The sequence below is a fragment of the Cyanistes caeruleus genome, chromosome 1 (assembly GCF_971803275.1).
Source record: "Cyanistes caeruleus chromosome 1, bCyaCae1.hap1.1, whole genome shotgun sequence".
Taxonomy (NCBI): domain Eukaryota; kingdom Metazoa; phylum Chordata; class Aves; order Passeriformes; family Paridae; genus Cyanistes; species Cyanistes caeruleus.
This window is the reverse complement of record NC_141701.1, coordinates 109,458,261-109,471,213: the sequence shown is the minus strand read 5'-3', so window position 1 is coordinate 109,471,213 and position 12,953 is coordinate 109,458,261. Positions and strand designations below refer to the sequence as shown.

At 37.6% G+C, this 12,953-nt stretch overlaps 1 protein-coding gene across 1 annotated transcript in view; it reads right to left on the bottom strand.

The window, feature by feature from the left end:
* Positions 1–12,951, bottom strand: part of CPNE4 (copine 4) — a 268,547-nt gene extending 255,596 nt beyond the window's left edge. Inside the window, exon 1 of the mRNA XM_086849429.1 lies at positions 12,907–12,951. The gene's annotated coding sequence lies outside the window, so the exon portion shown is untranslated. The remainder of the gene's footprint in view (positions 1–12,906) is intronic.
* Positions 12,952–12,953: the final 2 nt, after the last annotated feature.

Sequence of the window (12,953 nt, the reverse complement as noted above, 5' to 3'; positions counted from 1 at the left end):
TGTAGTGTTACTTTTTGTGTTATGAAATATAAATAGAATGAGTAGAATTTCACTTAAAAAAACCCCAAACAAACAAGTTGGAGTGATATTGCAGTGCTATGCCAGGATATTCTAGACACAGGAGACTTCAGGAAAACCAAAAATAAGATACCCTGGCTTTGTGACTATGCACTGTAAGATGGAGTGACCAAGTATTGGAAATGCTTTTAGTGCTTTTAGTGCTAGAGGACTGTGCCTGAAACATCCAGAAGCTTCAATTTCAACTTGGTCAGCACTTCATCTCTGCTGCAGCAACTTTGGGAGCCTTGATGAGAATTGTAGAATTTCTGATCTTGAATAAAAACCAATCTCCAATCCTGGTGTTACAGAGTTCCACCCTGCTGAATGTCTTCCTCAAATCATCTGCCTCTGCCTTTTAGAGGTCTGGATGCACTCACTTAAGGAAACAAAAATGTCTCAGTCCAGAGTCCCACACAATGTTTCTTGGTTTCTATTGCCTGGAAAGCTCTCACCTCAGCAGTCAAGAGGAAGGGGAGAAGAGGGAATTCCTCCTGGTGGCAGAAGTTAGGTAAAGCATTTGTTGTTGACAACAGAATATTTTATTAGTTAAACTGTAAGAAACATATTTTTAGATGTATTCAAAACAGATGATGAGGAAAAGTACACTTCTACGTAAAAATAATTAATACACAGTACAGAAGAGCCCCTTCATTTTCTGTGAGTATTGCCAGTTAGGCCATTACAGCCATCTGAAACAGGCATCCTTAGCACCAAGATGATCCATTTTCCTGACCTGTGTGTCTTAGGACGATTCAGTGGGATAAACAAGGGTATTTCTGAAGGAGCAATGATAGAGCAAGCAAAACTACACAAAAAAGCCCCAAAATCCCTTAGCTGTCTGGTTATGAAACTGCGAAGAGAAGTAGGTCCTCTGGGGAAAATATGAAAGCAAAGAAGCCTAATTTGGAAATCACCTGACCACTGTTAAAACCTCTTTCTCCAAGCAAAATTTGTTGCTAGTCTTAAAAAAAGTTGTGTTAATATAGGTCTGATTGTGGGATTTGCCCCTTGATTTTTTACACAAGCCATTTGACAATAAGACATATCACTACTAAATTTTAATCCGGCTGTACTTTACTCTCAGCAATATTTCTGAAATATATCCTGCTGAACAGAACATGATAAAACAAATGAAAGATGAGATGTAGAAGCAAGGAGAATATTTAAAAAGAGGCAGGTAGGAAATATAATTCATACAGAGTTGAAAAGTTTTTGACAAAAGTGAGAGGAGATGAGGAGAGCTCTGCATACAATTTCTGCAAAAGCACAATTAGTGGATCTCCAAAGTGATAAAAATATCACTGTTCACAGACACTCTAGGTGTACTTCAGCCATACAAAAGAGAACAAAAGAGCTGTATCTCAAGCAGTGTGAAAATATATACTTAAAAGTCAAAAACAACAAATAGAAACCCCACAAGATCAGCTGGAAACAGTCTGAGGAATTGCTCAGGGGGGTGAAACTATCATTGTTTAGAGGGTACAAATTAATTCAGTCAAACAGTTCGATAGTCAAGGTAGCCAAGCTAAAAAATACAGGATGGGTGAGATATAATCATGAGTAACTCATCCAGAGTTTTCTACAATAACTATAAAGCAGTGGACATATCTCATTATTGAAATATCACTCAACTTTTTGGCCTCTCTCTGGTGCCATCAAAGGACTGAAAATAAGTCGTGTTCCCAGCAAGTGAAAATACGGATAGTGTTAAAAGGGCAAAATGTGGTAGAAAGGATATATCAGCTTCCACAACACAGGCTTTAGAACGGGAGAGAGAACTGAGAGCCAACATACCTGGCTTTGAAATCCCACCTTTTTCATTCATCTCCTGGGAGTCCATGAACAAATCACCTCTTCTCTTGCCTTCATTTTCTTGTGAAGAAACTGAAACTGATGCACGAGTGATGGGAATTTGACAGTTCTAATGTGATCATCACCTTTAAAAGCTTTTTAAAATGTTGGGGGTTAGGTGTCCTTCCTTTTGTTCCTTCTCACCGATAGAATTTTCGCCATTCGTTGTGAGGAAACCTGACTGCTGGTTATTGGGTGCTTGAAAAGACAGAGTTTGGCTGGGCCCAGGGGAAAGGGGGCAGGTAAGAGGGAGGGTGTGGGCAGCTGCGGCTGGGGCTGTTTTGGGATTTTTTTCAGCTTCAGAGCAGGGCACATTTGGAGCTATTGTGGTTTTGGGGAAAGGAATTCGCCATAACCCAGAGGGAGCTTCTTTTTCTTCTTTGTTGGCAGGCCCCCTGCACTCCGTGTCTCACCGGAACGTCCTGAGGTGCCAGCCACCACTGCGGAGCTTCTGAGACATCTCGTCCACCGGCCCGCAATTCTTCATTCTCCATTCCTGCCACCCCAGCTGGCAGCTCCTCAGAGCCCTGCAGGAACACCGGGACTGACTGCCCGAGAAAACCTGAGCGGGTTTGTGAAGCAAAGCCTCTCCTCCATCCTTTCCCATCTCGGCTGAGAAGGCTGTCAAGGGGTCCCTGGCTCTGTTTTGTTGCTAACGCTGTAGTTATTGTTTGTTTTCCTCATTCTACATACTAGTAGGGAACTGTTATTCCTATCCCCATATCTTTGCCCGAGAGGCCCTGAATTTCAAAATTATAATCATTCGGAGGGAAGGGGTTTACATTTTTCATTCCAAGGGAGGCTCCTGCCTTCCCTAGCAGACACCTGTCTTCCAAACCGAGACAAATGTAAAATGGGAATGTTGGAGAAGTGCTGCAGTTGTACCCGTCCCAAGTTTCCATTCACAAGAGTATCAGAGGGAGGACCAACCTAGATTTTGTTGTTTCTGTTTTTCTTAATTAAAATTGTATTTATTTCCAACTTGGATTAATTATTTCTGCTTTCAAGAGAGAAAGTTTGAGTTAGTAGTTATTGGGAAGCTTGAAAATTATATCAGTGGCCATAAAACTCATCTCCATGTCCATTATACTATTGCCTGATGAGAAATGCAGTGTAGGCACTCCAATTTACCAGCTGACTAATGCTTCACACCCAAGGACAAATAGTGCATTAGAATTCACTAGGAAAGGAGACCATTTCTACAGCACAGTAATCTCCACATAGTAATTGTTTGATGGTTTTCAGCTGGAAAACAATATGCTAATAGGATTAATAAATAAAAAGATAAAAAGCTTTGAAACAATGATGAATAAAGATAAAACAGCTCAGTGAAACAGAGATTTTCCAGATGGCAGCTGAGCATGAGCTAGGAAGCATTGCACTGTCTTTTCTGAATGCAAAGAAAAAAGAAGCAAATGCTCAGAAATAAACATTGCAAGGTCTTTTCTGAATGCATGGACAAAGAAGCAAATGCTCAGAAATAGACCCTAAAGTTGTACTTAGAGAGAAAAACTCAGTATTAGTTAGGGGTGAGGATTGTGAGGTTGAAGCAGACAAATCTATGTCAGCTCATTTACTGTCTCGAAATATCTCTTTTTTTTTTTTTTTTTTTACACTTTGGCCAAAAGTGTTGACTATTCTGCTTTAAAAAAGAACTGTAATCTGTCACAGAGGTCACCTTTTCTGGGTGCTGTACTTCATTATTTACCTGGGTACCTTCATTTCACACTTTTTGCTACAATTTTAAAAAAAATCTTCAGGAACTGTCATTATTCTGACTGAGTTTCCCTGAGTAATTGTGTTCCTACTTGGAGATTAACAATAAAAATTCCCTCATCTCTCTCTGGGTTCTCATCAAATGTTGCCTGAAAATTCCACAGTGCTATCCATCCATTCTTTCTGCCCCCAAGTTATCAACCAATATTGCTGACCAGAAATAGGCCCACAGATAGCATGATATGAGAATTTATATTCCAAGGTTGAGAAAGAGCAATGGCAGTGTCTGCTGTGGTTCAGTGCAGTGGTTGAATGTTAGCTTCATTTCATGTGAAAACCTTACCTGTTTAGCATAGCAGCTGTGAAACTGAAGACATGAATCAGAAGTGTCTTTGCATTAGATTGTAAAACGCAGAGCATGCCAAGAGTAGTAAAACAGGAGAGAGGATCTTCTCCTTAATTTTTTTTTTTTTTCACCAGAAAACCAGAGACTGGCCAGGTAATGCCATTGAGTTTTTGAGTACAAAGTAATTTCCTGATTCTTATCAGACCACTCTGGCTTGCAGAGTTACTGTACAGGCAATTCCATATTTCAGAGTATGTAATGTAAAAGTTGGCAATGCAAAAGTTGCAAAGGTGGGTCATTTGTTATTCAATGGATTTCAAAAGAGGAATGGTTTGAGGAACAACAGCTTGGATGCTTTTCCTAATATTATGTAATTTTTGTTACACAAACACAAGTTTATTATTTTCAGTCACAGTTCAGAGCTGACGTGAAAAGTGCATAAAAAAGGTCCATGAAAGTGTCCATGAAAGTGTCCAGCAGACAACCACTGATGTTACTTTGTTTACCTTCTGGAAACCACATATTTCACTTTGATAGAACATTTGTCTGAAAAGTAATCACAGGTTGAGCTGGTGCTTTGAGATGTGCATTGTACTAACACAGAATAGGCTCCAAAAAGATGAAAATTACTACAGAAGCGCTGTGAGCAAGATGAGATTGTCGGGTGGGTCCCATTTGACACAGGGAAAAGTGGTCACATACAGCATGAAATCATAAAGGTTACAATTGCAAGGACTTCAGAAAGGCGGCACTTCAGAGAGATTTGTGCTTTCTCATTCTTACTAGTTTTTTTTTGTTTTGTGGGGTTATTTTGTGAAAAGAAGGAGGGTTGAATAGTTTGAAGGCTGCTCTTGCTTCAGAACAGTCTACAACAGCATTTTCTATAGTGCTAGATACTCTAGTATCTAGTATATAGTGTCAGATACTCTGCCATAGTCAGAAAGGACACCATCATTGGAAAGAAAAGAAATAACCTAGAAAAGAAACACTAGTTCAGTTATAGGACCAACATAAAGCAGTTTTCACACTGTTACTGAAATGTGGATATTTCAATCTGGCATGCAGAAGTAGATTAAAAAAAAAAAAGTCAACCCAGTAGTTTTTCATCCAAATACTAAAAGAGAATGTGGTACTTCACTTTCTCTTCCCTCATAGTTTGTCTCTTACCAGTCATTTCCATTTCCTTCACTGTAACACAGTTTTTATGCTGCAGCTGCCTCTAAGAAATGAAAAACATTCAATCAAACAATCCCTGTTACATATTATACTACAACTATCTACTTCTGCTGTCCTCTTCAAGTTTACCATAGACATACTTCCATTTTATGCTGGCAAATTCAAAGGAAGATTTTTCTCTCCCAGGGTAACTCTCATCATTTATATGCAGCACATATTATGGACAAAACTGAAATCCTAATATTTTCCTCTAAAATGCATGAAAAGAAGAAGACTGTTTGGACCAAATAGTAGCAAACTATATAATTTATCCAAATTACTTTAATCACTGCGGTCTACATATAAACTTTTATAAATTAGTACAGAATATTTTTTGTCATTTAAACACAGACGGGAAATCTATGCTTGCTTGCTCCTCTTTTCATTATTTGAATGTTAATCCTGGAAAATAATTCTAAAAATATGAACAGTTTGCTGACTTTGCAGTATTATTTTTAATACTGCAAAAAGGAGACAACTATATGTAATTTAATGATGTAGAGCATAAAAGACCAAAAGGGTAAAATCAGATGAACCAGACTAGATCCTTTTGTTAATGGGTTGCATTTTTTTGCTCCTTAGGGCAGGAAATACACCTGCTTTCATAACTGTATGTGTCCAGTGAAGATATTCTAGGCCTAAATATACCTGTAAGGCAGCACAGCAGAATATGCATGTTTTTTCAGAACTTGAAAATCAATTCACTGAATTATGCATTGGTTAATTAACTTGTGATTCTTAAAAAATACTTAAGAATATAAATTTTTGTATTGAACATGGTAATCATCAGTAAGAGATTCATGTTTGATATTGCACAGCCCCACTTTCACTGAAATTCAAGAACAACACAAATCTGACCTGGATTTGTTTACCCAGAAAGAGAACATTATAGGCAGTCTGATCTTCCCTGAGTGAGAAACCCATCAGAAAGAAACATGTTTTACAGATCAGAAATGTCAGGATCTGAAGCAAGTAATCATCAGATGTTTCTATTCAACCCAGCAAAACTATTTACAATTTCTTGCAAGGCAGGTCACTGAAACTTTTGGAGACCAATGGTTTAGATGCATGTGAGTGCGTGTGTGTGGCATTCATAGCACGTAATATAGACATTACAGCTGTCTCACAGATGGGATTAGAAACACACACTGAGAGACACAGTGCAACATTCCAGGTCAAAACTTCATCTTTTAATCAACAGCAATGAACATAAATGGTGTGAATTTGTCCAAATATTTGACTATGTGAAGACACAAACCAACAAAGCTTCTAGCACAAAGAATGCTGAGAAACAGTTGCATATTTTTTCTACTTTCTCCCCCAGCAAAATGGGTGACCCTAAGAATGAAGCTATTGTCCCTTCCCTCTGAAATACTCACAGAGCTCTAAAGTCTCTGACATACCCATCTTCTGGCTCTTTGCCATAGGAAAATCTCAGTCTATGGCTCATAGGAACTGTGAGTTTGGCCATCTCTTTTCCTACCTTACCTTTAGGAAAGCAGCAACAGTCTCTGCCCACAGCTGACCAAAAAGGACAGGGAAATTCATTTATCCAATGCACAAAATAGCCAAGTCAAAATGCATTGAAAGTACATTGTAATACTTGCATCACACTTCTGCAATATTCCACTGATGTAGTAGATAGTAATGTCATTTACTTTACAGAATACATCTGGAGCCATTATAAAACACAGGTATGTCCCTGAACATTGTGATTGTCTCATGGGTTTAGATACAGATGGTAACAATTAGAAATGCATGATCTCTGCCAATGGGATCTCTCCTTTTCCCATTTTCTTAAAGGGAAGTAATATATATAAAATATAATAATATATATTATTTCCCAAACTGCATTTACTTTGAATTTACCCAAATGTCTAAGATTGTCTTTGCTATTATCAAAACCTGGTGTGTGTGATACAGTGACTTCAATAAAACACAGATTTTCTTGAACAGTTTAGAGATAAATCAAAGCCATACCAAGACTTCCAATACTACTTCCAAAACGTTGTTTCCAGGAAAATGAAATTTAAACAGCAGGAGGGAGATTGGATATTTGTAGCTGCACAAGGTGATAATGAAGGAGAAAAAAGTACAGAAACATCTTGGAAGTAATTTTCTTAGAGCATTATTGACAGGAGGTGGTCAAAGTCTATGAAATCTATGAAATCAACAAATGCTAGTTGCTTGAAAAAGAGTAAGTAAGGATCAGAGCTATGTATCAGAAGAAAAAGTGAAGAAAATAGAATATGGTAGTGTATCAGAAAAAAAATCCATTGCAGCCATGCTTTTTCAAAAACAAAATTTAACCTGAAACCAAACCAGCTCCTTAAAATGGTTTAATCAAAATAGCAAGCACAAGAGAGACTGCTAACTTGATTTGGACAATTCTGTTCAAGTGCAGGCACAAAAACTATGCCTGCTACAGAGTTAAGGATGCTTCTTCATTCTTGGGATGACAAGAACCCACCTGTATTAGCAGTCCAGTAGTTAATTATACATACATACATAGCTAGGAAATTATTAGAACTCCGTATTTACTTTTACCTTTCCAAGGTGAGCAGATGGTGAAATGTACAATAATCTTCTCCCTTTTCCTTTTCTTTGCCTACTCAAACTTTTGGCAAATGGTTCCATGAAAATAAATTGGTCTGAATGGTTGAAAACTGTTTCCTCCCATCAGTTGAAAAAAATGTCTTAACAGAGAAGGCAGTGTTGCTGGATATACTGGAGCTTTCTTGACATGTTTCTAGATGAAAACTCTTTTTTTTAAACATCATACAAATAGGAAATTACAGCTTCAATAACCAAAGTTCAGCAAAGTTTTATACAACTATAAAGCAGGATGTCATGGAGGTAAAAGTTCTTTTTATCTTCAGCTCACTATCTGAAAGTCATTACTATTAATCAAATGAGTTCAAATGAAAAATAAAACAGAGTGATGTGAAAGCCATGTCATATTTGAATACCATCGATAATAAAACATACAGAATTTCTCTCTTTCACATTAAATAAAATTAATCCAAAAGCCTCTCTCTTTTGCTGAATGTCTATAACACAGATGAAAATACACAAAGAGTGAATTATTTACGAGTTAATAATATAAGTATATAAAAATAACTGCATTGTTTTTCACCACTTCTCATAGTGTTGAAAGAAGACACTGACTTAAACAAACTCTTAATTTCTGGTGAGTACCCATATATTGCCAGCAACCCTGAATATAGGAGTGAAAAATTATTGAAATTAATTTTTATATAAATTTGGAAATGCTGCCTTTTATTCTTGATGTCTGATTGCAATAATGCTTTTCTGCATTTCTCAGCACATTATGGGATTTCCAATGATTCTTATGAAAGTGTCCATCAGGAGCCTACTGCACCTACAGCAGCCCAACATACAATGAACAGAAAAGAGTTTAACACTAGATGGCAATATGCTTTTGTAAAATATTTGTCTGAGGTGCCTGTAGATAAAGGCAAATATTCTTCAAGCTATTGTACTATTTCTTGGTTCTCATGTATGTTTAGATATACAGATTTTCTTTGGCTTGCACTGAAATAAACTCACATTTCATTCTATTTTATTATTCTCATTGTTTGCTTTAAATTAAGTTTAGACAATGCTCTGATCCAAGCAGAAGAGATTCACAGTTTAACTGCAAATATTTTACGAATTATTCACTATGGAGTGTGTGTGGAAAACATATGAAGAATCACATGTAGAATATTGACCAAATCTCTCCTGCTTGGCAAACTAAATTAAAAGGAAGCTTGTTTTGTGGGCTACCATCTTCCTTCTACTGATGTAAATCAGAACATGAACCTGTGTATCTTTTAAATTCAGGATTCCTTTGGGTAGCATTTTTTCCCATTACCTGAAGCATTAAACTTGCTTATCCACTTTTTGCTCTCACCTAATCAAATAGCTTCCACCAAAGGCCAAGTCTGTTATGCCACTGGAATAGCCTGGATTGTGCTAGAGTTATCCAGTTACTCTGGGTTAAAATATCAAAGCATTCTGTACTTTGTGTAGGGCTTTTCCCAAATCCTTGGAAAGCTCAACATGTTATAAATCAAACCAATATACCCACACTTTGTAAAACTAAATCCACATTACAATTATTAACTAAGTTGCTAGTGGGTAGTTTGGTTGTTTCCAAGAATTATCAGTATTTCAAGGTAACATTAATCTGTCTCAGCAGTGGCAGCAGCTTCGAAAGGGCTTGGTCAATTCCCTGCATGATTTTAGCTGCATCTGCATTTTACTGGCATTTCTTTATCTATAAAATTGGATCCTTGAAGCTATTACCACTCCAACATATAACTTACTCCCTCTTCCCTCTCCCAAAACAACAAGGTGATTGCCAGTACCATTTTGTCTGTTCTCCATTTTAGCTACTGCCCTCCAGATAGTTTGTCCCATATTTCTGCAAAAGGCAATTTTACGTCTTTTGTGGTCTTTATGGGTACGTCTGTGAATACGAATATGGAAAACACAAGATTAAAGTAGGCAAGAAGATGGGACATTACTCAAGGTACTTTGTTGAGGCCGATCAAGATACTTCTAAATTAAAGGAAAGTTTGAAAATTTCTATTATCCTGATATGCAATAATTATTTTAATTTGATTTAAGGTGAGAGAAATGGAAGGCAAAACATACAGTTTGTTTCTAACAGCCATATTGACAGTCAATGCAAATTTCCTTGGAAATGCCAAGGAAACCTTGGAAACACACCACTACCAGACAGTCTAGTCAGTATTAATACACACAGTGTAGCGACACAAAAGCATAGTCATCCATTTTAACAGTTCTGACAGGTTCATTCAGAAAACTTTTGTGGAAATATTTAAATAAATCACCAGCCTCTCAAGAAAACAGCTGATTGAAAAAGATTTGAAACATGCTATGAAAGCATGCCTATGTCCTAGCATAAAAAGCTTTGCTGATTTAAATGAGAAAGTGCAAATATAACCAAAAACTCCAAGAATCTAAAGATCCTGAAAGATGATAACAGTATAGGAACAGAACAGAAAGTAGGAGGGGGAGGAATTAGCTCTGAAAGAACTGCTAATTTATTAATTCTTCACTACTAATTCAGGATTTAAGTACCAAAAAGTAAATCACTCACAGGGGTCAATGACAATGATTAGCAGAAAGATAAAATATTTATGAGAAATTATTGGCTTATATTTTACCTCAGCTGGTATTTTTATAGAGGACTTTTTGGTTTTTATTCCAAAAGAAATAAAAATGTTGTTGAGAGAACATTTCTTCCCTCACACATATTTGCATTTCAAATCTTGCAGCATTTTGCTAGGGCATGATCAGAAATCATTCCAGCTGAGGAGAACAATTGCTTTAATCATAGTTATTGTAGCCTATCTCAAAGTTAAATACAGTTATTAAAATTTAAAGAAAGCAGCAACCCAAACCCCTCAGGTATTCTAAGGTGCACAAGGACAATAGCTTGATGCTTGATTACACACAGGGAGGTTGTTTGGACTGAAGTCAGCACCTGCATGAAACACTTCTGCTTTATTCCCAAGCTAGACAGCTGTGGCGATGGCTGGCCGGAAGAAAATGTTCTTTCAGTACAAGTAATATTTCATCTCTCATTGTCAAAACAACATGATCCTGTTGGTCCATACAACTCATTGGCAAGTCTAAATAACTAGACAGTGTAGTGTAAAGGCCTCAATCTCCTAGCCATTTGCTACAACCCATCTTTCCTGCAGTGGCAGTCTGGTTATTGGATACAGCCATCCATCACACTCAAGCAAGGTTACATGAATTTGTTCACAGAATTTGGGGGAAAGAAAGAATAATGTAATTTTGCACTGCACAAAATTCAGGTTTGTGGCTCACTGATGGCCCAAGACCAAAACAAGCAACACCACTCTGTGGAATACTGTCAGCTATCCCTTTGTTCGGATATTATTGTAATCATGTAAAAACAAAACTACCAAACTGCATTTTAATTGTCAGTGTATTTTATGACCACAAAGTTGATGAGTCATAGAGAACTGGAGAGCAAGTGCTCACACTTGAGAGGAGGAGATTTTACAGTCCAGCAAAACTTCAGATGAAGGTGCTGAGAGCATCATCAGTGGAAAAACAGCTGTGTAAACCTAAAGGAAAATATAACTGGAATAAATTAATCAGCTTCTAAACAGTTACTCTATATGTGCATCAGTGTAATGGAGAGAAGCTGGCCACTGTGCAAAAAAAGTACTTTGTCTCAGATGACATCAAGAGTGCAGCTTTGAACCCAAAAAGAAGACAATTGCCTAGAATGCTGAATGGACTGAGAACAGCCACAGCTGTATTCCTTACAAGCCCCAACACTGACTGCTGTCTCCTCTTTTCTGCTGCAATTCAAGGAAGGATCAGAGAATATGGGGCAATAAGTGATGTATTCTGCCAGCAGTAACAAGGACGTCATGCACAGCTCTTAAGAGCCCCAGCTACCAGTGAAGATCACTTTATTTGCAGGAGAAAGGTACTCCATTTTGTTCATATTCATAACAAGCCTTAACCCAACTCCTCAAAGCAGCTGGACATGCTTCTAACTCAGTCTGAAAATGTGCAGAAAAGAGTATTATTGCATGAGTATTCTTGCATGCCAGCACTGAAATCATTAACAGAAAATGTGCATCTGATTGAGGCAGAGCTAATGTTGAGGCAGGGGTAGTGCGTCCCTAAGGCAAGGCATGGTGACATGACATTGTTTTCCTAACACAAAGGACTGAAGAAGTGCATGCTATGTTAAGCATTAGCTAAATAAAAGCAGCTGATTCCTATCTATTTACCTATTAAGCCAGTGGCCTGGAGCTGGATTTTTTTTTGTTGTTCTGACTGTTAGTTTTTTGCAGCTGAAGAAATGATACCATCACTTTTCATCATTTAACCATAGCGTGGAAGCAGGAGACAAAGAGGAACACTGTACACCAGAGCAAACATTGGGCTCTCTTGACACATATAGCTTTGATCTGATTGGAGATGAGAAAAGAAGATGAGGAAAAGTCATGGAAGAAGATATGGACATCATAACTGTGCAGAAGCCACAGAATTATGACTTCAACACCAAAGGCTGGAATAACAATCCATCAATTATTTCAGGCAGAGGAAAGAAGGGGAGGCAGGGTGGACAGGTTGAAATCCTTCACCTGCCTCCTTCTCCCCACACTAATTCTACACAGAAGTCCTCTTTTAACATGCTTATCACTATAACCAAATCTGAGCCTTCTCCACTGTCAATGAAGAAGTAGCATCTCAAGCTGCAAGTCCAATCCTACCCTGTGTTTACATACCAAGCAGATTTAACTCTGCGCTTGAAAGTGGGGGGAGCCTGGAAAGAGTTCTTCATATTGTAATTTGGGGGTAAAGGGTCAAATTTTGTCCTTTGGGTTAGTAGGCTTTCAAATACAATACTACCACTTAAACCATGAAGCAATTTTAACACATTTTAACATGTTAATGAATATTTGCATTCCCTCAACAATGTCAAAGATCCAGCAGCATCTCTTAACACAGTCTTCAGATATCACAGTACAGAATACAACACAAAGCAGCACTTTTACTTGCTTAGTAATATTATGGTTATCATGATCCTGTAAATATTTCATCAAGTTTGTTGGTAAGATAAAGGCATGGGATCTACACCTCATATATTGTCCTTTGTACTCCCAAGGAAGTGAGAGAGGTACAGTTATTACCTTCATTATTATCTTCTCCTCTTCCACCTTCAGCTGTTGCTTTAACA